The 22,801-nt window shown below is 59.9% G+C and overlaps 1 protein-coding gene across 2 annotated transcripts in view; it reads left to right on the forward strand.

Annotated features, from left to right (window-relative positions):
• Positions 1-9,115: 9,115 nt before the first annotated feature.
• The window catches only part of GIT1 (GIT ArfGAP 1), a 32,339-nt gene continuing 18,653 nt past the window's right edge, over positions 9,116-22,801 (forward strand). For both annotated transcript variants that reach the window (XM_075074085.1, XM_075074086.1), the window contains exon 1: positions 9,116-9,141. The gene's annotated coding sequence lies outside the window, so the exon portion shown is untranslated. The remainder of the gene's footprint in view (positions 9,142-22,801) is intronic.

Genomic DNA, 22,801 nt, shown 5'->3' on the forward strand with positions numbered 1-22,801 from the left:
GCCCCGGCCCCGGCATGGCCCCCGCCCTGCTCCGCTCCGGGACCAGCCCCGCCGGCTGGAGAGCTCCGGGCCGCGGCCTGGCGGCGGTGCCTGATGGGAGCTGTAGTCCCCAGCCGGGCCCCAGGCTCATCTTCCTCCCCGGCTTCTCCTTCCCGCGTTGCCCCGGCCCCATCCCAGCAGCTGGGCCGTGCCCATGGCCTGCCCTGGCTCCGCTGGGCCTGCAGCCACCATGCTCCCCCTGCCCCTGCCAACATCGGCTCTGTGCTCTGGTGCCAGCCAGGTGCCCCATCTCAGAGCTGGGGCACTAGGGGCCAGCCTAGGGTGACCAGACAGCAAATGTGAAAAATCGGGACGGGGTGGGGGCTAATAGGAGCCTATATAAGAAAAAGACCCAAAAATCGGGACTGTCCCTATAAAATCGGGACATCTGGGCACCCTAGGCCAGCCCCTTGTCTGTGCCTCCAGGCCGTGTCATACCCTGCTCCTCCGGTGAGACACAGCACCTGCCCTGCTACCACGGAGGGCCTGGGCTTTCATCTGGCCCCCAGGACACCTCTCCTACCTCTTGCTATGTCACTGGTACCCCATGTACCACGGCCACTGGCTCCTCCCCAGCACTGCACAGAAAGCTGTCTGCTGGACTTCTGGAGACATCAGGACAGACTTATGTGCAGTGCTGGGAGGAGCTGCTGGTCTCAGTACGTGTAGGTAGGAGAGGGGTCCTCCCAGCCAAATTTAGGCTGCTAGTTTTAGAGGTTGAAGTGCAGGACCTCCATGGTAGCATTCCCTAAAATGCTCCTAGTTCCACACGCAGGGCCAGCCAGCCAGGCAGAACTGTGGGATCTCAATGCATGGAAGAGACAATGGTGTTTGGAGGAGGGATTTAGGTTTGTTAGAAACTGGGGAACCTTTGGGGAAAGGAGGAGCCTATTCAGGAAGGATGGGCTCCACCTAAACCAAAACAGAACCAGATTGCTGGCATGGAACATGTAAAGTGTCACAGAGGAGTTTTTAAACGAAGGGCTGGGGGAAAGCCAATAGATGCAGAGGAGCACATGGTTAAGGGGATACTCTGCATCCTCATAAAGAGGAGAGGATGGGAGTATAAAGTAGAGGTGGGAACTGAAGAAAAACAGTTAAACCAAAAAGTCCGATTCTATTACATCACATGAAGGCAGACAGCTAAATAGTAACACGTTTTAGAAGTGCTTGTATACCCATGCTAGAAGTCTAAATACTAAGATGGGTGGATTTGAGGCCCTGGTATTAAACAAGATACTGAAATAACAGGCATCATGGAAACTTGGTGGAATGACAATAATCAATGGGAGATGGTAATGCCAGGGTACCAGATATACTGGAGTGACAGAGGAGGTCACATTGATGGGGAAATGGAAATGAAAGCCTACTGAGGAAAAGAGAAGGGAGTGTGAACACTGGCAAGCCAAATGTAAACGTATAAACAGGCAAACCAACAAAGAATGTGAGGAGCAACTAGCAAAAGACACAAAAACTAACAGAATTTTTTGTTAAGTACCTCAGAATCAGGAAACCTGCCAAACAGTCAGTGGAGCCGCTGGACGATCAAGGTGCTAAAAGGAGCACGCAAGGAAGACAAGGATGTTGCGGAGAAGCTAAATGAATTTTTTGTATCCATCTTCACTGCAGATGATGTGAGAGAGATTCTCACACCTGAGCCATTCTTTATGGGTGACAAATCTGAGGAACTGTCACAGATTGAGGTGTCATTAGAGGAGGTTTTTGAAGAAATTGATCAATTAAACAGTAATAAGTCACCAGGACCAGGTGGTATCTCCCAAGAGTTCTGAAGGAACTCAGATATGGAATAGCAGAATTACTGACTGTGGTATGTAACCTATCACTTAAATCAGCTCTATACCAGATGCCTGGTTAATGTAACACTGATTTCTTGAAAAGGCTCCAGAGGTGATCTTGGCAATTACAGGCCAGTAAGCCTGATTCAGTACCAGGTGAACTGGTTGAAAATATAGTAAAGATCAGAATTATCAGACACTAGATTAACATGATTTGTTGGGGAAGAGTCAACATGGTCTGTGTAAAGGGAACTCAGGCCTCACCAATCTGCTAGAATTCTTTGAGGGGGTCAACAAGCATGTGGACAAGGGGGATCCAGTGGATAGAGTGTACTTAGATTTTCAGAAACCTTTTTACAAAGTTCCTCACCAAAGGTTCTTAAATGAACTAAGCAATCACAGGATAAGAGAGAAGGTCTCATGGATCAGTAACGGGTTACAAGACAGGAAACAAATGGTAGGAATAAATTGTCCGTTTTCACAGTGGAGAGAGGTAAATAGTCAGGTCCCCACAAAATCTGTACTGAGACCGGTGCTGTTCAACAGATTCATTAGTGCAAAAGCGGGTAAACAGTGAGGTGTCAACATTTGCAATCAATATAAAATGACTCAGGATGGTTAAGTCCAATCAGTTACTCTTTTGCTACAAAGAGCTAGAAATGGATCTCACAAAATTGGGTGACTGGGCAACAAAACGGCAGATGGAATTCAATGTTGATAAATGCAAAGCAATGCACACTGGAAAACGTCATCTCAACTATACTTACAAAATTATGGAGTCTAAATTAGCTGTCACCACTCAAGATGGAGATCTTGGAGTCATTGTGGCTAGTTCTCTGGAAATATCTGCTCCACATGCAGAGACAGTCAAAAAAGCGAACAGAATGTTATGAACCATTAGGAAAGGTATAGATAACAAGATGGAAAATATCATAATGCCACTATATAAATCCATCGTACATGCCCACAGCTGGAATACTATGTGCAGATCTGGTAACCCCATCTCAAAAAAAGATATATTGGAATTGGAAAAAATACACAGAAGGACAAAAGAAATGGGATGGGGTATGGAACAGCTTCCACATGAGGAGAGATTAAAAAGACTAGGATTGTTCAGCGTAGAAAAGAGACAACTAAGGAGTATACGACAGAGGTCTATCGTGTGGAGGAAGTGAATAGGGAAGTGTTATTTACTCCTCATAACACAAGAACCAGAGGTCACCCAATGAAATGAATAGACAGCAGGTTTACCACAAACATGAGGAAATACTTCTTCACACAATGCACAGTCAACCTGTGGAACTCATTGCCAGGGGATGTTGTGAAGGCAAAAGTATACCTGGGTTCAAAACTAAATTAGATAAGTTCCTGGAGGATGGTCCATCAATGGCCATTAGCCAAAATGGTCAACAACACAACCCCACACTCTGGGTGTCCGTAAATCTGACTGTCAGAACCTGGGGCTGGATGCCAGGGGCTGGATCACTCAGTAATTGCCCTGTTCTGTTCATTCCCTCTGCAGAATCTGGCATTGGCCACTGTCAGAAGACAGGACACTAGGCTAGCTGGCCTGTTGGTCTGACACAGTCTGGCTGTTCTTACCACAAAGCCCTGGGGGGCCCACGCCCCTTGTTCCTGCAGGCAAGTGCCCCTGTGGTGGGATTCCTCTCCGCAGTGTGAACACTCCTCCTGTGATCTGCCCACATTTCTGATGCCACTGGGACAGCAAACGGCCTATGGAGGCATCTGCAGGAGCGGCAGGTAGGGACAGGGTCATGGACTGGGCCAGACAGACACAGGAAGTGTCCAGGCCAGAGGTGCAGAAAGGGCTGCAGGACACACTTATCTGGCTCTCCTGCAGGTGGCGCCAGGCTTTCTCCTGTGCTTGGAGTGACCTTCCAAACTCCAGTCCTCAACCGGCACCCCCAGATTCAGTCCCTCCTAGCGAGGGCCCAGCTCCCAGTGCTCCCTCCGGACACCTTGCTCCATCCTTGTTTTCCTGCCCGGTGTGCAAGTGCTCCAAGGCAGGGGCTGCAGCTTCGCACGTGCAGAGCTCAGCATAATGGGGATGCTGCTCAGAGCCACAACAATGCGACATTCAGCCGTCCGAGAATGGCTCCCGCACGCCCAGATGGGGGTGGCATTTTTCACCCTGCTATGTAGTTTTCCTTTGCATTATTCAGCAGCTGCCATGCTCCACCCCAGAAGTGGGAGGGTGAGGTGGCATTTCACATACATACATATGGGGGGTACTATAGACACCCATCAAAAATGTCCTGGTTTATTGTCTTAGCCTCGGTGCCCAGGCTACACACCTTTCCTTCCCCATGGTGATGGGATAATGGAGAGGCCAACGGCGCTTTACTCACTCATCTCACACACACACATGGTGAATGCCCTGTGTCACTGGCTTCCCCACGTGCAGCCAGCATGCTGACGCAGCCATTGGCACCACGAGCCCCCCAGAGGATTCAGGGAGCCTGGGGTCTTCGGCAGTGGGGGTCCCTGCCGCCGAATTGCCGCCAAAGACCTAGAGTGGAGGAAGCTCCGGGGGCCCGGGCTTCATGAGAGTTTTCCAGGGCCCCCGAAGCAAGTGAAGGATCCTGCTCCAGGGCCCCGAAAAACTCTCATTGGGGCCCCTGTGGGGCCCAGGGCAAATTGCCCACTTACCCCCCCCCCCCAGGCACCCCTGTTGGCACCACAGGACTGGAGAGATGCATGAGCAGGGGCATGATATCTCTCTGCAGGGAGGGGAGCTCAGCATGGCTCGGAGTCAGGCTGGAGCTTTGAGTTGTTCCAACTCTGAACGTGTGCAGAGATTTCACTTGGGTTATTTGTGTGTGTTCTAGAGCCCTGGCTTTTCCAGCCACAAGGAGCCATTATGATCCTGTAGCTAACCCAGGCCATAGACTCTCAGCCAGTGACTCCCAGAGCTGCTTATTCAGACAGATTTGCCTCCATGCACCAGCTGAGCTCAGGGCCCCGTTGTGCTGGGTGCGGAACATGCTCCACAGTTCTGTACTCGGCAGACAGGGGGGAGAGGGGAAGTGACTTGCCCAGGGTTACCCAGCAGGACAGTGGCGAAGTTGGGAATGACACACAGGCCAGTGCCCTGCGCTGTGGCCCAGTACAGAGCTCCATGACGGTGTGCCTAGGTTGCGTGTTGTTCCAGCCGTGAGCAAGCTTTTATTGCAGACGCCTCCCCAAGACAGCGCCACAGTGCCCCGTCTGACGACCTCTGGTAGCAGGGACTAATGGCCTTGCCTACCAGGCATGGGCTGGCACCTAAAGGAGCAACCCCTCTTTCTAAAGACTAAGGAATGGATGTCCAAGTACCAAAGCTCTGCTGTGAGCATCCCACGGGCAAGGGGCTGGGGGCCAGCCACAAGGGGTGGGTTCCCCCTGAATAGAGCCACTGCCTGTATCCCCCTTGCGGAGCTCAAGGACCCACGAAAGCAGCTGGAGTGGGTGATGCTGGCTGGGACTCCGGCTCTGGCAGCCCCTCCCCTGCCGGAGCACTGCCATTCTCTAGTGCAAAGTAAGGGGGCTGTACCCCAGCCATAGATCCCCGGCTGCTGGCGGGTGCCGGCCTCTGCCCTCCACCCAGGTGAGGCACAGCGCAGGAGAGCTCAGCGCAGGAGTCACTTCCTCAGCCTACGTGTGTTTGGGCCCCGGGGGGTAAGGGGGGCAGGCAGCACCGTTACCTTTCCAGTGGGAGCCTGGTGAGCTGAGATCTGGGAGAATCCCCCCCCCATCCAGACACACTCTGTGGATGGTGTTTTCTACTGAGCTGCCAATCTCTGCAACATCAGGCGATGGGGGAAGGAGTGGGGGCATTTGGGGGCTCATGAATTGTGACCCTGCATTCTGTCCTGGAGAGATAACCTGCCAGCCCACCCCCAGCGCTGCTCTGCGCTCACACTGCCCCATGGGCCCTTCTGGCAACAGGCCCTGTGCGTTGCCAAGCAGACCCCCAGCAGCTCATGGCCCAGCAGTGGCACTCTTGGATCGCTGACGTGTTCCCAGGCCAGCGGCACAGGAGAGACCTGCCTGCAGACCTGCTCCGATCACTGGGGAACAATCTCTGTCGGCAGGGCTGGCCCCAAGGAGCGCTCCACAACTGCCACACCAGCCAAGTCCGTAGGCTCTCGGGGTGCTCAGCACCTCTGCAAAGCCTGCCCTAGAGCAGCAGTGCCAGTGAGTGTGGGCACCCATGTTCCCTGCCCTCGGGACCCCGGCCCCTGAGCCTAGGGATGAGAGACCATTTGTCAGGGCGAGGCCTGACCTTCCTAGACATATGGGCAGCACCCAGCGCTGCGTTGGGTGGCTCCTAGCACCACCCAGTGTAAATGGGGGACTGGCACTATTGGGCTAGGTTCAGACTTTCCCCCTCTCCTTTTCCTCCAGGTGGGAGGCCCATGGGCCATTTGAAATGAATTGCGATTATTGGTGGCTGCTTTGCTACTGACCGTTCAGACGAGATGACTGTCCCCAGAGCTCTCTCTTCTGGCTCCCACCAGCCCAGAGGGTTGTCAGGTGATAAAAGGTTTCTTGGGGGTGGGGGTGGTTGGGACAAAGTGAGAACAGAGCCAAAAGTGGTTCTGCTAATGCAGCCATTCAGCTGTATCTAGGTGGCCTGTTCCTTGGTGTTTGAGAGCTAGGGATGCACCTGGCATCTTAGCTGCATCAGCTCCCTACGCGTGCACTCCCCCCGTGCTGAGCCCCAGAGCTCAGAGTGCCCAAGCAAGGTGGGGCTGGCCCCTCTGAAAAATCACTGCGGTTCTCCCACTGAGATAGCCACCCCCTATGACCTTGGACCTATCTCCACAGTGGTGGCACAAGTGGACGATTAACCCCTTGCCTGTGCTGGGCTGTGAAGAACTGGGTCCAGGCGGGTGAGGAAGAACACGGCTCAGCGGGAGGCCAGAGCCCAGGTCAGCTCTGTGGCTGTTTAGAAATGAGTCTCTCATGGCCTCCCTCAGCTCTTTAGGGCAGGGCAGGGGCTCCCAGGTGTTGACCCACCAACTGCATTTTGTCTTTTTTTCCAACTCACCATCCATAGGTGCACCCTGGCTCTGCAACCTAATCATGGCCCAGCCCAGAGGTAAGCCCAGAGGTAGGGCTGAGAAGGAACTGGCCCCGCGCTGTGGCTCCTGTCCTGTGGAGCTGGGCTGTGGAGTTGTGACCTGGTGTGTGCTTGTGGAGGGGTGTCACAGAGCCTCTCAGCTTTGGCCCTTGGCACTGAGCTGGGAGCTGTGTGTTTGCTTTGGGTCCTGCAACCCATCTAGAAGCTTCCCGTGCCCCACCAGTGGGGCGGGTCTCACTGTTTGGGAACTAGGGCTTTAGGGAGGCACCTGCATGTCTCCAGAGGACACAGGTCTGGGCTGAAAGGCCTTCCCTGGCAGCAGCCCTCTGCTCAGTCATGCTGCGAGCAGCGAGCAGCGTGTTACAGACAGCTGGGACAGGGGACAGGGAGGATTCTGTTATGTGCTGGCTTTTCCCCACCGATTGGCATGCAGGTGGGCAGAGGCTGGGCTCTGCTCTGCACATGGGAAGTGACACACATGGATCCTGTGGAGGCAGAGCCCCCCGGACGTTTCAGAGCTGGTCCCAAGCTGCAAAGTTGGCATCTGGGTTTGGATCCAAGGTTCCTGACTCCAGAAATGTAGTGGGGTTGGGAGCGGTGGGGTGGAGCTAGTCAGCTATTGCAGAGGCCAATAGTGGGGTGGGGTGAGATGGAGGGGAGGGGCAGAGAAACCCAATTCCACTTTAACTCTCAGCTTTTCCTATGTTGCTTACTCCTCCGCTATCTTATCTGGATTCTAGACCTGGAGGTGTTGTTAAGCAGAACTAGCCCTGGGTGTGAGGTGCCAGGCCTGGAGAGCATGTGGAAATGTGAGGGGGATACTTAGGAAGGTCTCCCAGGCATGTGAGGGTAGCAGATAAGAGACACGGGGGAGGGGAAGACAGCTCAGCTCGGTGATCAGGCAGAGACTGGGTGACTTTCATCGTCAGTAGCTGCTGCAAAACCAAGTCCCATTGTGACCCGCATACCTCCTGGGTGTGTTGTTTCATCCTATCTAGTGGCATCAAGACCAGAAAGCTGAGGCATCTGCTCTACAGCCTTTGCTAACAGCCTCTCCGGAGGTCCCAGGTTCGATCCCACCCACCGACGCCCATGGTCTGTCAGTGTTATGCCCAGATCTGGCTCCAGGGTTTTTGCCACTCCAAGCGGCAGAAAAAAAAAGAAGTCACGATTGCAATTGGCGGCAGCTCCACCACATCACCTTCTTCCTCAGTGGCAATTCGGCAGCAAGTCCTTCCCTCCAAGAGGGACCGAGGGACCTCCCACTGAAGAGCCCGACGTGCCGCCCCTTCCCCTTGGCTGCCCCAAGCACTTGCTTGCTGAGGTGGTGCCTGGAGCTGGCCCTGGTTACCCCCGGTCAGGGCCCTGTTGTGCTAGCTGCTGTGACAAGTGACAGAGCCCATCCTGGGTGTCAGAGAGTCCGGGCCTGGTGGGTGGAACCGTGCAGAAGTCCCTGCTGGCCCAACTGCAGATGGTGCAGGTAGCATGGCAGAGGGGGAAAGCAGGAGAAGGTGGCAGATGAGGATCAGGATTTTCCCTTTGCATGGGGGTGAATGGGGAAGAGTGGGTAGAGCCAACCTGAGAAAGGACCCGCCTCCTCGGGGGCGGGTGGCGGAGCCAGGAACCAGCTAAAGTGGGGACAACAAATACATGGTCAGAGAGGAGTGGGGGGACAAGGGAGGTGGACAGCACCCGCTGCTGCAGGGAGGCAGCCAAGGAGCCGGGTCAGGCCCTGCCCCAGGCTCCCCAGTGTCAGAAGGCTGCCCAGGCCGCTCAGGGCCATGGCCTCCAGGGTCCTGATGGGGAAACTGAGGCACGGAGTAGCCGGGGTGTGACTCAGCCGGGGGGCCAGGCAGTGGCTAGCAGAGTCCTGGCTCCTAATCCCGCTGCCCGGCCGGGGGTGCCCGTGCGCGGAGGCCGGTGCCCGCCGCCCCTGCGCTGTAGCTGCGCGGCGCTGCGGCCCCCAGTGCAGCTATCGCTCCATTTCCTCCGGCAGCGGGCGGGGGGGGGACCTGCGCCGAACCTCCCGCGCAGGGGGCCGGGCTTGCGCCGCTTCCTGCAGGAGCTGAGCCGTGGGAGCCGCTGGGGAGCGGCCGGAGCCCGCAGAGACCCCGCGCCGCGCCGGCCCTGCCCGGCCGCGCTGGCCAGAGCGGCCGCGCCCGCCTCGCCCGAGGATGTCCGGAAGGGCCGCGGACGGAGGGTGCGCGGACTGCGGCGCCCAGGTAGGCTCGGCCCGGCTGCGCGCGCAGGCTGCGGCGGGGGGGCGCGACCCGGGCCGGGGGGGGCCGCTCCCTCCCCCCGGCTGGGCAGTGAGGGGGACCCCCGCCTCCGTAGGGGGGGCCTGGAGCTTGTGCGCTAGGGACAGGGGGTGTCAGACCCCCCCGCAACCCGCTTTCCACTGGTGCAGAGCTGGGGGGGTCCTTGCAGGGATCCTGGAGCCCCCTTGTCTTGGCTCCGGCGCAGAGCAGCCGGGGTCTCTGCCAGCGGTGCCTGCCCTGGGCGACCCTGAGCCGCAGGGGGTGGCTATGGTGGGAGCCCTCGCCCAGCCCGGGCGCCATCGCACCTGCCTCGCCCCACCCCTGCCCCACTGGCAGCCCCACTTCACCCCTGCGTGCTCGCATACCCGTGGCTCCGGTGCCCCGTGCCATCTGCAGCGCTCCCTGGGGCAGGACTTGTATGCACTGCTTGTGGTTCCCAAACCGAATGGTGCCCCCCGGCCCAGAAAGGCTCCCCGGCGTGGATTTGGTTCAGGGGAGCGTGGCAGGGCAGAATCAGGCCGACACTGGCTCCTTGTGCTGGCCCCGGCCTGGGAGAAGGCGTGTGTCGAAGAGCAGTGAGGTCATTGCACTGGAATCGGTGGGACTGTGGTGTCCGAAGGCCCGGTGCTGTGTGCCGAATGAGCAGGGCCTGCTAGAGCTGCCGTCCGTCCGTCCGTCCATCACACTACCAGGTGTCGGACCGGAGCCGGAGCACCGGGAGAGACCAGGTCTAAGCTGCCTCCAAGCCATAGCGGTGCAGGCCACAGGCCAAGGGCAGTGCAGCATGGCCAGGAGCATAGCCCCCTATGGGGATGGGGCCTTGGGGGTCTTCCCTTCTCTAACAGGAGGGTCCTAGCTCCTGCGAGAGCGCCAGCTAGCGAGCCCAGGCCTGGCGTGGCCGGGAAGGGAGATCTCCTGTTAGCGGGGTACCTGGCTTGGGCAGGGTGGGATGGGGCGGAGGTGCAGAGCCCTGGAGTTGTGCCCTGGTGTCTCACGCCAAGGCGGAGCGCGGCAGGGGTTTCTCACTGTGGAACTGGGAACCAGTTCCTTCAATCCGTAGCCACGTGAGGAAATGAGTTATAAAATCCGGCGGGGCCGTTTCCTGCAGATGGGGGGGGCCGAGCGCTTCCCCGGCAGGAGGCGGGTGTCAGCGGCAGCTGTGAGCCTGGCCTCGGGGTGGGCAGAAGCTATGTGAGTGCCTGGCACCGGGGCGCAGTGGTATGTGTGTTCCCAGCCAACTTAGAGCACAGCATGTCTGTTGCCCCCTCCAGTTCCCAGAGGCAGCTGCTGCCTGGGGCTCCCCACTTGGGGAGGCACTGGAAAAAGCCCAGTAAGCACCAACGGAGGCAACCCTAGGGTGCCGTCTGGCCCCTGCAGTTCAGTGGGATACTGCGGCCCTTGCTGGCTCTGGTACTTACACAGCCCCAAGAGATCTCTCCTGGCCCCCCGACAGGCAGGGCTTGTGCTGCGTCGTACAGCTGGGAACATGCACGGCAGCTCCATAGCAGAGCAGGACTTGAACCCCCTGCTCAAACTCACTCCTGAGCATGAACTGCCTCCATTGCCGGTGGGCTGTGCAGGAGCCCTGGCCTGTCTCCTCTGTGCTACTCGCAGCATGTGCTTGGCTAGAACGGGTCTGGGGGGCTCTGGGGGCTCCTGAGCAGGTACCCACTGCCAGGAACGGTGAAGTGGGAAGAGGACACCTCCTGCTGGGAGTGCTTCCTGCTCTGGCTATGCGCTCTCGTGGACATGCTGGCGCAGGAGGAGGTGGTGCCCAGGGCCTGCCTGACTGTCCTGGCACTGGTTAGCGCCGTGAGCAGGCAGGGGCAGGGGAGCTTCAGCTACGGCCATGCCATGTTTCCAGCTGCTCAGGGTGGTGCCCGGGCACCAGGGACTCGCATCGTCTCCCCTGCAGCCAGAGGGAGCTGCATGCTGGCACCTGCACTGTGGTCTGGGCAGTGCCCTTCAGGGAGAGGGGATGCCGGCACCGAGTGGAGATCCCAGCTGAGGTGTGGGGTTGGCTGTGTCAGGCAGGTGGGTGGCTCCTGGCCTCAGTCCCCCGACGGCAGCGCGCTCTGTTCCCGGTGACGCCCCCGAGCGCAGAGACACAGATGCAGCCAGTCTTGCTGCCAAGGCGGCTTGTGCCTGTGCCATCTGCGTGCCTGCGAGGTGCCCATGCTTGTCCTTCAGGACACGTGGGAGGGACGTGACACTGGGCTATTGCTTCCTCCCTGTGCCCCGCCGTGGGAGAGAGAGGCCCGTGCATGGGGCACAGAGGAAACCAGCCCCGGGTTGGGATGCTTGGAGCCGGCTCTGCTCCTCCATTCCCCTGCTTTATCCCCAGCCAGGAGGTGCCTATGCACCAGCCCTGGCTGTGGGTGGCACCCGGAGCCAGAGGGGAGCCTGGCTGCTCGCCCTCCACAGGTAGTGAGCTCCTCAGCACCCTGCCCGGGCACAGCCTGGGGGGCTGTTTCAGTGCTGAAAATAAGGGGGACACAGTGCCCAACCCCCATACTCTGCAGCCCGCCAGGAGAGGCCTGTGTCCTTGGGCCATTGCCTGACACTGACGGGAGCCTCTGGGCCCCTTCCAGGTAGCTCTGGGACCCCACCATGTAAAGTAGTACACCTGCTGCTCGCCCAGCAGCTCCGCCCCCCGCCTCGGAGAGCAGGGCAGCGCTGGGGGGATGCCGCCTGGGTGCTCCCGGTGTGGTGAGGCAGCAGAGCACAGCTGGGGCCGGTCCCTGGGCCAAGCTCCTCACCAGTGCAGCCAGGAAGGAAGCATGGGGAGGGCCCGTTCCATCCGCAGCAGCCAGGCTTCCTCTGCAGGGACAACAGGGGAACTCAGGCCTGGGACCCGGCGCCAGGCTGGGGGGAGGTGCTCCTGGGAGGCTGGGGCTAATGGCCCCCTCCCCCGCAGCATTCAGCTCCAGGCCCCGTGGTGGGCTGGGTGTCCTGTCACCCCCTGACCCCGGCAGGCCAGGCCCCCGTTCCCGTTCGACAGGTGGCAGCCCAGGCAGAGCCGTGAGTGGAACCCAGGAGTCCTGCATTGCCCTGCAGTACCCACTATGCCCCCGTTCCAGCCCCTGGGCCCCGCTGCAGGGTCTTGTCGGGAGGATCCCAAAGGGCAGGGGGCAACAGCTGGCCTGTGTAAACTGCCCTGTCTCTGTGGGTCTGACCCTCTGGGAGGCTGTGAACAAACCCGCCCCACCCCAGACCAGGATCTCCCTTCCCCTATCACAGCCCAGAGGGAGGGCATCTCTGCCATGGCATCCTGCTTGTTTCCTTCCCTGCTGGTGCTGCTTGGGCAGAGGGGCTGGCCAGGTATTTGTGTAGGTCGTACAGAATGGGCCTGGGTGGCTCGTTATCCAGCGTGGTTTTGCAAGGAGGTTCCCTGAGTGATAAGTGCCTGCCCCACAGCTTCTTTGCAGGGCTCTGAGGCTGGTGGGGCCTGGGCCCCGAGCCTGGCTGCCTCTGGGGGCGGCTCCTCCCCACTGAGCAGGTGTGAGGTTGGCTGAGTGGGGCTGCCCCTCTTTCCCACTGGTGAGCTGGCCATGTGGCCATCTGCTGTGTTGGCCAGACCACGCAGCCTGAGCCTTGGCTACCTCCTTGGCTGGTTTGGTCTGAGCCTCCCCAGCCGTGGGCGTGTCAGGGGCTGATCACTGGGACCCTCTGCCAGTGGCGACCCCAAGCTGCCTTGCTCGGGTGGGCTCCTCTGACGCCCACGCTCATGAGCACTGCACCCCTGTGGGAGCAGGGCAGGTGGCTTTCTGGGGGCAGAGATCAGACAGAGTCTGGCACAGGGGTTCCCAGCCTGGCAGAGCACCTGGCCAGGGGAAGGCGGGGGGCAGTCTCCTGTGCTGCGTGGTGGGACTGACGAGGCAGGAACATCCCCTGCACTATCCCAGGGCTTTGTCTGGCACCCGGTGTAGCTGGGCTCATGGCCCTTCCCTGAGGCCAGTCCCCAGGTCCATCCCCCTGTCTCAGGGCGAAGGGCTCCTGGCCTTGCCTGTCAGGGCTCTGCCGCATTCTCCCATGTCCGGGCGGTGTCAGCCCCCGTTACCATGTCATGGGGTCTGCAGGGGGAAGCAGCAGCCTGAGGGATCCCCTATCCCTGTGACCAGCTTGTCCGGGGGGCCCTACTGGTGGCGTGGGGGGCATGCTGGCTGGCACACAGGGAAAGGGGGTTGGGGGGCTCAGTTTGTGCCTAGGGGAAGTCTGGCTCGTGGACTCTTGCCTCCCCCAAGCATTTGAGAGGTGCCAGCCTGTTGTGGGCGCTGTCGCAAGTCAGGGGCCTGGGTGCATTGCAGAGCCATCTCTGTTGGCATCGGCTGGGGCAGTGGAGGGGGCTGGAGCCGGCACTGCTCCCCTCTCAGGTTTCTTTGTGATGAATTCACCCCCGTCCAGTGACCAGACCAAACCCGCTTCCCCCAGCCCAGCACCAGCTGGGCTCTGGGATCCGGCTGGGCTGCGGCTGCTGTGAAGGCTTTGTCCTGGGCTAGTCAGGCCTGTCACGGCTACCCCTGCCAGCCCATTCTCAAACCCCCCTCTCTGCTGGAGCTGGGGCTCAGTGCCAGCACTGGCTCCTGGTCAGGTTGCTGGGCCGGGCCCTGTGGGGCAGAGCATGGGGACTCTGGCCCAGCACCTGAACAAGCTGCTTCCCCAGTGGCTGGTGGGCCCGCCTGGCGGTGCATGGGCCTGTGGCTGTGTTGGGAGCCTGTGGATGGCCCCTGTGGCTTGTATGTGACTGGCCCAACTCACTGGGATTCGAGCCCAGCTGGAGGCTCTGAGATGGGGCTGCAGCTTCCCTGTGCCCAGCCTGTGCTAGTTGCAGGTGCACTGTGGTTCTGGGCTGTGGGGCTGGGTTGGGTCGCGGCGCATGGGACTGCCTTCTGCAGGGCATGGTGCTGATGGGACCGGGGGCTGTGTGTGATGGCAGTGTGGAAGCTGGACTAGAGTCTTTCCCCTGGATCCCTGTGTTGCACTGGGGCAGCCTCTGGCTGTCTGGATGTCCTGGGGTCTGTGCGCTGCTCCGGAGAGCTCTGCCGGGACCCCAGGAGCTGCACTTGAGGCTTGGGGGGGCCATGGGAAAGCAGCCCCACCCCCCTTGCTCTAGCTCTTGCGAGGACACAGTGCCCTTGGCTTGTGACTGTCTCCTGTGCAGCAGCGCGGGGCAGACACAGGCCTGGCTAGGGGCCGGAGCCACTCGCCCACTGAGCAGAGCTCCAGCCAGGGAACTGTCACCTGCACTTCTCTGGCCGTGGGGGAGCCCTGGGTGCTGCCCCCTCCCCCTCAGCCTGTGGGCAGCCTAAGGCAGCTGAGCAGAGGGCAGCATCCTGCCTCCAGCTCAGTCCCTGGCTGGCTGCGTGTGCAGGGTGCGGGGCTTGTGGGAAACCTTGACCTCCTCTCGCTCTGTCCCCCCAGCCCAGCCTAGCAGAGCTGAGCTCAGACCTTCCCACCCCTTTGCTTTGCAAATGGGTGGTTTGAACTTTGCAAGCAGTATTTGCATAACATGTCTCTCCAGCTCCCAGTGAGCCTGGGGAGGGGGCCAGACTGGGCCCCATGGGAAGGGATAGAGACGAGGGGCTCCACTGGTGCTGTCCTGCAGACTGGAGCAGCTGAGTGTGTGTGGGAGGGGAGCCTGGGCAGACATGGCAGGGGGCAGCAGGTTGGCATTGTGAGGCACTGCCAGAACTGTGGGGGCAGGGCTGTGGGGCTAGTCTGAGGGGCAAGGGCAGGGCTGGGGGGTAGGGCTGGGATAGAGGGGCAGGGCTGGGGTAGGGGGGCCATGGGGTGGGGGCAGAGCTGGGGGAGGTTCCAGCGCAGGACAGCGATGTGTGTGTGGGAGGCCCCTGGCACTGAGCTGGGCACACGCTGGGGTAGGGGGGCCATGGGGTGGGGGCAGAGCTGGGGGAGGTTCCAGCGCAGGACAGCGATGTGTGTGTGGGAGGCCCCTGGCACTGAGCTGGGCACACACAGGGGCAGGGGGAGCCGTGCTTGGTGGGGGCTGGCTCTGTCTCCGGCTCCAGCACAAAGCTCTTGTTCTCCCAGTGACCTTTCCACAGCCATTGCGACCTCTGCCCTGAGGGAGGTGGCTGCCCCGCCCCCACAGTCCCTGTGTGACCTGCCCCATTCCCTAGGGAAGCCCCCACGGGTGCAGCCCCCAGGCGCCGCCCTAGCCAGGGACTCCCCTTGGCTGCCATCCCCTTCCCAGGAGGCTCAGGGGGCTGCCCCCAGGAACCTGCTCTACTCCTTGCTGGCCGTGGGGCTGCACAGGCTGGGGGGGCTCTGGGCGCTGCTGCATGCTGCTCACAGTGGCTGAGTGAGCCAGGGGCAAGGGCGGGTGCTGCTGCAGCTCAACGAGCCTGGAGGCTGCTAGGGGCTGTGCCAGCTCAGTGGGGCCGGCCTGGCATGTGGCCACCAGAACAGGACTGCCTGGGGGGCAGCATCAACATCTCCTCCACTGGCTGGCAGCAAAGCTGGGTATGGGGGACCCAAGGCTGGGGTACTAGGGTGTCACCACAGTGCCTGCAAGCCCCAGCTATGGGCCAGGGCTCGGCCAGGGCCCCCCATGGAGCCAGGCTCTGTGTAAACACACAAGAAAAAGGAGGGGCTGTGGGTTGGGAGCGAGGGGCACCGGCAGAGCTGAGGGGAGAGCGGGGAGCCCAGGGCTGGGCTAGCAGGGGCTGCGGGTCAGGACTGAGGGGCACCAGCAAAGCTTGGGGTGTGGAGCCCAGGGCTGGACTAGCAGGGGCTGTGGGTCAGGACTGAGGGGCACCGGCAGAGCTGGGTGGGGGTGGGGAGCCCAGGGCTGGGCTAGCAGGGGCTGTGGGTCAGGACTGAGAGGCAGTAGCAGGGGGTGTGAGTCAGGACTGAGGGGCACCATCAGAGCCTTTGCGTGCCCCTTAGTGGTAGAAGAGGTCCCATTCGTGGGGCTGAGAGGGTGGATTCCCGGCCCCTCACCCTGGGGGAGCTGGCTAAGTGGGGCAGTGCACAGCAGCGTGGGTCAGGTGAAGCCGAGCCTGTGACCAGTGGTTGGCTGCTCCCCCTACAAGGGTCTGCAGGGCCCTTGGGTAACAGCTTCATGCTGGGATCTGGGCTCTGGCCTGCACCCTGCTTGTGCCCTGTCCAGCCCTGAGGGGCGCCTGCCAGAGCTGATGCCTGGCTCTGCCGTGTGTGAGAGAGCTGGGCTGGGTGCTCCCTGCAGCCAGGCTGGGCTCCCCATGGCCAGGGCCATGTGCCCCTCAGCGGGGGGGCAGGGCAGTGGGCTCCGAGCCGCCATGCACGGCATCTCAAGCGGCCTTTTGTTCTCAGGCAAGTGCCGGCGCCAGGACAAAGGGCTCCATTCCAGCTGGGCTGGGGGGAGGGGCTGGTGTTACCATGGGGGCTGTGGGGGGACAGTGGCACAGGAAGGCCCTGGGATGGGTGTCACGGAGTGTGGGGGAGCCAGGGCCCTGCACCCCCACTTCCTGCGATTCACCGGGACTTTCAGCCAGCCAGTAAAGCAGAAGGTTTATTAGACAACAGGAACACGGTCCCAAGCAGGGCTTGTAGGTACAACCAGGGCCCCTCAGCCAGGTCCCTCTGGGGGCAGGGAGCTTAGACCCCAGACCTGGGTTCCTGCCTCTTCCCAGCCAGCCCCAAACTGAAACAAACCTTCCAGCCGAATCCCTCCCCTCTCCTGGGCTCCTCCTCTCCCTTTGTCCAGTTCCCCTCCAAAGGTGTCACCTGGCCCCACCCCCCTCCTGGCTCAGGTTACAGGCTCAGGTACCGTCCCTCACCTAAAGTCACCCCTGCTCTCCGCTCCCCCACGCAGACAGTGCCAGTAAAACCAGACAACATTCCCAGGTCAATCCTCCCTGCTCCATCACATCTCTCCCCCCTTCGAGACTGAACTGAGCAGGGTCACTCCGCCAGTGACGTGGTGTCACGGAGTCCCCGGGTGATGCTCTGGAACTGCTCCCCACTAAGCCAGTCAGGACTTTGGGGAGCCTCTTCTCCCTTGGAGCAGACTTGTTCAGGGCAAGAAGCTCACACGTCTTCACCTCCTGGGTCTCTCCTTGGAGCATTCAGCATCCTCTGCCCCTCCGTGTGCTTCCCACAGTGAGCCCACCCAGGCAGGTCCCGGGGAAAGCCCACCAGCGTCCTGCACCCCCACTTTGCAGGTCAGACGTGACTCTTAAGCCAGTAAAACAAGAGGTTTTATTCGATGACTAGGAACAGAGTCTAAACAGAGCTTGTAGATACATTGACCAGACCCCTTAAAACAGCCGGTCCATTCTGGGGGGCAAGTGAGCCAGACCCCCAGGTCTGACCTTCACTCCTTCGTCCCCAGCAAGCTCCAGACTAACTCCCTCCAGCCCCTCCTCTCTGCTCAGCGTCCTTTCCCCGGGCCAGGAGGTCACCTGATCTTTGTCTCCAATCACCTTCAGATGGCACCTTTGCAGAGGAGGGCGCCAGGCCATCAGTTGCTAGGAGACAGAGATGGCCTGGGATTTAGGTGCACTGGCGCCCTTCCTCTGTAGCAATCACACCCCTTAATCCACCACTTAGATACTTAAGAAAGCTGCCTAGGGACACTGAGGCACCACCACAGTGTTCAGAGGCAAAATTAGAACAGTCCAGTTTCGTCACACCTGGGAAAGTCAGGGCCCCCTCTCCGGGGACAACGCGTCCAGCTATTCAGGTTGGCACTTCCCTGCACATGGACCACGTCCTGTTATAGTCCCTGCAGGAGCAGGCTCCACCTCAGAGCTTGCATTGCGCTCCTTCATCTGGTGCCAGCCAGGTCAGGGGAGAGTGGTCGGTGTACACGGTGAAGTGTCGCCCAAAGAGATATGGCCTAGCTTCTTAAAGGCCCACACCATGGCCAGACATTCCTTCTCGATGGCGCGTAGTTCTGCTTTCCGGGGTATTCAACTTCTTGCTCAGCTACACGATGGGTGTCTCTCCCCCCTTCATCCTCCTGCAATTAACACCGCCCTTCAGTCCCATGTCTGAGGCGTCGGTTGAACACCGTAAAGGGTTTGTCAAAATTCTGGGTTTGCCAGAAACTGCCACTTAACAGAGCCTCCTTCAGCCGCCCGCGAGAGCATCCTTGGCACTGCTCCACTCCAGACCAACCTTTCTGGGCTTCCCCTTTTTGCACAGTTTCCAGTGATGGGCCGGCTATGGCCACTAAAGTGGGGCACGCAACCTTCGATAGTACCACAAGTTCCAATAAAGGCCATGACCTGGTTTTTGGTTTGGGGCGAGCAGGCCAGTCTCTGATCACCTCCACCTTGGCTGGTTCCGGCTTCAGGCAGCCGCTCCCCGAGGTGCCCAGGTAAGATACTTCAGCTCTCCACCTTGCACTTCTCAGCCTTTACGGTTACCCAGCCCTTTCGGAGTCGGTCCAGCACTTGTTAACCTGGGACAGTGGTCCTCCCAGTCCGCTAAGACACAGATTTCATCAATATACACCACGGCAAAACTCTCCATCCCCCTCAGTAGCTGATCCACCAGGCGCTGGAAGGTGGCCGGCGCTCCCTTGAGGCCAAAGGGCAGGGTCAGAAACTCGTAGAGCCCCAGAGGGGTGATAAAGGTCAGTTTCAGCCTGGCATCTTCGTCCAGTGGCACTTGCCAGTAGCCCTTGGTAAGATCCATGGTGGTGAGGTACCAAGTGCCTCCCATCTTGTCTAGGAGCTCGTCAGACCTGGGCGTGGGGCCTCTCTGGCCACAGTGGTAGGAGCCTACGTCCCATTGGTCCCCTTGAGCTGGTCGGTTGGCCCTGATGCCAGATGTTTCCCTTGGGGGAGGGGGTTCTCCATGGTTCCCCTATGGGAGGTCCCAGGGTGACTATCTCTGCATCATGGCGGGTAAGGACTCCTCCCTGCCACTCCCTGACTGGCTCTTCACAAACTCATTGGCCAGCCACCCTGCATGTCGCGGGTTCTCTTACTTTTGGTCCCTCAACCACAGCCTCAGGTCAGATGGGCATCGCTCATACAGTTCTAGTACGATCAGTTTAACCAGGTCCTCCTTTGTCTTGGCCCCGTCTGCCCACTTGCTGGCGTATCCCTCTATGCGGATGGCTAGTTGCAGATATGAGACCTCGGGGGTTTTATACTGACTCCGGAACCTCTCCTGGTACATCTCAGGAGTCAGCCCAAACTCGTGCAGCAGGGCCTGCTTGAATAGTTCGTAGTTCCCTTTCTCCTCCTCTCCCAGCTGGCGGTACAATGTCACGGCCTTGGGGTCCAGTAAGGGGGTGAGAACCCGCAGTCTGTCCGCAGGATCTACCTGGTGCAGCTCGCAGGCCGTCTCAAAGGCATCCAGGAAGTCATCCATGTCCTCCCCCTCCTTACGCTGGGCCAGGATGCACTTATCAAAGCTCCGTGCAGTTCTGGGCCCCTCCTCACTCACTGCAGCCGGGGCCTGCTGCCCCTCAGCCTGGCCAGTTCCAGCTCGTGCACCCTCTGTCTCTCTCGTTCTTCCCACTCCTCCTTTAGTTCCTGCTGCCTCAACTCAAGGTCTTTTGGTTTTAGCTCCTTCTCCCATTCTAGCTGCCTCAGCTCCAGCGATGGAGGGCTCCACCAGGACGATCCCCTGCTGGCTGTAGGGGGTCACGGTGCCCTCAGTATTCGCTGGGATCCTCCCAGCCCTTCCCCTAGGCATAGGTTGGCGGGGTCTTGGGAAGCCCTCAGCAGCCGTCTGTTCACTCCCCGCTGGGAAAGACACTGGTGCCTGCGCTGCATCTGCCAGGCTGCTTCCCTCAGAGACAGGGGTCAGTTCATTCGAGCGATCTCCCTCCTCCAGCTGGGCAATCAGCTGGTCCTTGGTGAGCCTCCCACTGCGCAGCCCCCTCTGCTTGCACAGCTCCAGCAGGTCACTCTTAAGGGGCTTGTCATACATCTTCCTGCTGGCCACTCACAGGCTGGGGTGCTCGCCGCTCCCCACGGTTTCCAGGGGGACCCCTCGTGCACCAGCCTTTCTTGAGGTCACCACCTCTTTGCCAGGGTCAAGCTGCAGACTCCCCCGCCCCTGGGACCGCTCGCTGCAATCCCCCGGGGGACCCTGTTACTGCAAAGTCCTTCTCACTGGGCACACACTCCCACGGGTTAATCGCTCCCTGAAACCATGTCTCTCTGAACCTTCAGCATGCCTAGTCCATGTCAATCCCCCTTCGTTTTACTGTTCCCCAGTCACTTACTGCAGGAACCGCCATCCATGGGGTGCGATAGATCCCACCTCTGTCACCAGTTGTCACGGAGCCAGGGCCCGGCAACCCCACTTCCTGCAATTCACCGGGACTCTCAGCCAGCCAGTAAAGCAGAAAGTTTATTAGACGAGAGGAACACGGTCCCAAGCAGGGCTTGTAGGTACACCTAGGACCCCTCAGCCAGGTCCCTCTGGGGGCAGGGAGTTTAGACCCCAGACTTGGGTTCCTGCCTCTTCCCAGCCAGCCCCAAACTGAAACAAACCTTCCAGCTGAATCCCTCCCCTCCCCTGGGCTCCTCCTCTCCCTTTGTCCAGTTCCCCTCCAAAGGTGTCACCTGGTCCCACCCCCCCTCCTGGCTCAGGTTACAGGCTCAGGTACCGTCCTTCACCTAAAGTCACCCCCTGCTCTCCCATCCCCCTTGCGGACAGTCCCATCAGAACTAGACGACATTCCCAGGTCAATCTGCCCCCCTTCCTGCTGCATCACAGTGGGCCAATGGGGCTGTTCCCCTGGGAAGGGGGCAGTGGTACAGCACCGTGGGGCGGGGTGCCTGCTCAGTGGCCGTGCTGAGTCCCCACCCGCTGGGCGTGAGGCTGACCTTTTGGCTCCCAGGCACTGGGTTACCCTGGCCGTCCAGCCAAGGTGCTTCGAGCCTGGGCCTCAGGGTGGCCTGCGGGGGGGATGGTCAGGCACAGCTGAGAGCCTGGTGCTGCCTGCGCCAGGCACACGGGAATACTGCTGCTGCTGGCTGTTGGCACACCCTGGCAGAGCTCTGTGGGGTGGAGCTGATCCCAGGGGATTGGGGATAGACATGCATAGGAGCGGGCAGAGGCTGGGCTGCTGGCCCATTCCTCCCCATGTATTCCTGAGGGCAGGGGCCAGGCGGGTTTCTTTGCCCACAAGAGGCTGGTACAGGGGTCTGAGCACAGGGCTGGGAGCATCTCCTCTCTTCTCATAGACTCATAGACTCTTAGGTCAGAAGGGACCAATATGATCATCTAGTCTGACCTCCTGCACAAAGCAGGCCACAGAACCCTACCCATCCACTTTTAAACAACCCTAAACCCATGACTGAGTTCATGAAAGTTCCTCAAAAATTGTGGTTTGAAGACTCAAGCTGCAGAGTAATCCACCAGCAAGCGACCATCGCCTCAACGACTGCAGAGGAAGGCGAAAACCCTCCAGGGCCCTGCCAAATCTGCCCTGGAGGGAAATTCCGTTCCCGACCGCCCAATATGGCGATCAGCTAAACCCTGAGCATGTGGGCAAAGCTCACCAGCCAGCACCCAGGAAAGAATTCCTGCAGGTAACTCAGATCCATCCCATCCAACATCCCCCTCTCAGACCATTGAGCAGACTATCTGCTGATAATCCAAGATCAGTTGCCCAAATTAAACTATCCCATCATATCATCCCTCCATATACTTATCAAGCTCAGTCTTAAGCCAGATAAGTCTTTTGCCCCCACTACTTCTCGGAAGGCTGTTCCAGAACTTCACTCCCCTAATGGTTAGAAAACTTCGTCTAATTTCACAGTCTAAACTTCCTAATATCCAGTTTGTACCCATTGTCCCTTGTGCCTACAATAGTGCTAAGCTTAAATAATTCCTCTCCCTCCCTAACGTTAATCTCCCCTGATATATTTATATAGAGCAAGCATATCCCCCCGCAGCCTTCTTTTGGCCAGGCTAAACAAGCCAAGCTCTTTGAGTCTCCTTTCATAAGGCAGGTTTTCCATTCCTCGGATCATCCTAGTAGCCCGTCTCTGAACCTGTTCCAGCTTCTGTTGCTGAGAGCTCCCCCATGCCTCTGCGTCCCGCACCTGGGGCTCCCCTCACTGCTCGGTGGTGCTGATGCTGCCTGAGGCCCCCCCGGCCCCTGGCGCGGCCCTGAGGGAGTGACACGTGGGCAAGGAGCCGGGAATAGCTCTGTGTGTGGGAGGCTGCCGGGTGGGGGAGGGCGTGATGCCGGCTGGGCTCTGAGCTGGCAGAGCTGCTCTGGGATTGGGGGTGCAGGCCCGAATGGGAGCGAGTTCAGCACCTCACTTGTCTCCCATGGGGGTACCGTGTGTGCTGAGTGAGGGGGTCCCTGGAGAGCGGAGGAGGGGCTCCCAGCAATCCCTTACAGCGAGCCGCGTCTGTGCCCTGAGCCCCGGGGGGCGGGGCGAGAGCACGTAGCTCCTGGGGGGCTAACCTGGGCAGGGGCTCGATGGGAGCGGCTGGGCAGCAGTAGCCAAGTGGCTGGTTTGAGGGGGGGGCCTGTCCCAGGTGGTGCTAGCTGTTCCCTGGGGCCGCTGGGCCAGGCTGCTCCTGCTTGGCTAATGAGCTGGGGCTGGCGGGGGTCACTAAGCATGCACTCAGCCCCTCTGCACCCCGGGGAGCCTGCTCTCTGCTCTCCATCGCATGCCCCCTAAGCCATGGGGCCT

This window comes from Chelonoidis abingdonii, chromosome 20 (assembly GCF_003597395.2).
Source record: "Chelonoidis abingdonii isolate Lonesome George chromosome 20, CheloAbing_2.0, whole genome shotgun sequence".
Lineage (NCBI taxonomy): Eukaryota > Metazoa > Chordata > Testudines > Testudinidae > Chelonoidis > Chelonoidis abingdonii.